Genomic DNA, 838 nt, shown 5'->3' with positions numbered 1-838 from the left:
CCCGGGGCTGCAAGTCGACGCTGCAGAGTACGCTATAGCCCTCCGTGCTGCTGCAGAAGCTGCTGCAGCAAAAGCATCAGCAGCAGAAGCCAAGCTTGCTGCTGTCTGCCCCGGGCAGCCCCCTGTTGCTGCTGCTGCTGCTGCTCCGGATACAGAAGCAGCACAGCAGTTGCAGCGCCTCGCCAAGCAGCCAGAGCTGCACCAGCTGCTGCAGCAGCTGCAGCAGCTGGCAGAAAAAAAGGTATTGTCGCGTTGCTGCTCTTGCTTTTGCTGCTGCTGCTGCTGCGCCACTCGCCTATCACTCTGGCTTACTCTTGGAAGCGAGCAGCAGCGCCGATTCTTCTGCTGCTGCTGCTGCTTGCTGCTGCTGCTATTGCTGCTGCTGCTGCTGCTGCATCTGCGTCTCCAGTCTGTGTTCTGCGGTGTATGTACACCAGGAAGATGCTGTCTTGAAGAAGCTGAGCCAACATTTTGCTGCTGCTGTTTCTCCCGTGAGGGCCCCAACAGCTTCGGACCTTATCTTAGGCCCCCGTAAACCCTAAACCCTAAACCCTAAACCCTAGAGTTCACTTGATTGGGCTGGTCTGCTGTAATGCATGGAGTGACGCTCCCTGAACAGGTGCTGCTGCAGTTGCTGCTGCAGTTGCTGCTGCAGCTGCGGTTTCATTTAAGCAGGGAGCACTAAAGCCGTGCTGCTGCATTTGCTGCTGCTGCCTCAGCTGCTGCTGCTGCTGTGCCGTGATGCTTTTGCTCAGCGTGCCAAGACAGCCTCCCGGAACCAGTGGCAGCAGCAGCAGCAGCAGCAACAGCGGGCTCGGGATCATCTAGCAGCAATTCA

The 838-nt window shown here is 57.9% G+C and overlaps 1 protein-coding gene across 1 annotated transcript in view; it reads right to left on the bottom strand.

The window, feature by feature from the left end:
- ETH_00006030 (uncharacterized protein) overlaps positions 1-838 on the bottom strand; it is a gene marked incomplete at both ends in the record, with an annotated part of 13,223 nt that overhangs the window by 10,368 nt on the left and 2,017 nt on the right. The gene's annotated exons all lie outside the window — the stretch shown is intronic.

Source organism: Eimeria tenella, genomic scaffold (assembly GCF_000499545.2).
Source record: "Eimeria tenella Houghton genomic scaffold, Eth_scaff32, whole genome shotgun sequence".
In the NCBI taxonomy this organism is placed as follows: domain Eukaryota; phylum Apicomplexa; class Conoidasida; order Eucoccidiorida; family Eimeriidae; genus Eimeria; species Eimeria tenella.
Note: the sequence above shows the minus strand (reverse complement) of the source record. Positions and strands in the feature narration are given on the sequence as shown.